Here is a 247-nt window from a genome sequence, read left to right on the forward strand (position 1 = left end):
CAAAAGAGTATTAAAACTCAAGCACGTGCATCTATTGATCAAAGATAACCTCAACACGTGATTATAGTTTTATATACCAATATCACGACGGAGACTGAACGACTGTTTATCTTTCAGTGGCTGTCATATAATAGCCATAAAAATACCGCTTATCATACCCACACGAAAGATCAAATACCTGAGGCGACACACTTCAAGTCAGCTTGTCACTGGGTATTATGATATGAAACACTATCCCATTTCGAAG

This window comes from Penaeus monodon, chromosome 21 (assembly GCF_015228065.2).
Source record: "Penaeus monodon isolate SGIC_2016 chromosome 21, NSTDA_Pmon_1, whole genome shotgun sequence".
Lineage (NCBI taxonomy): Eukaryota > Metazoa > Arthropoda > Malacostraca > Decapoda > Penaeidae > Penaeus > Penaeus monodon.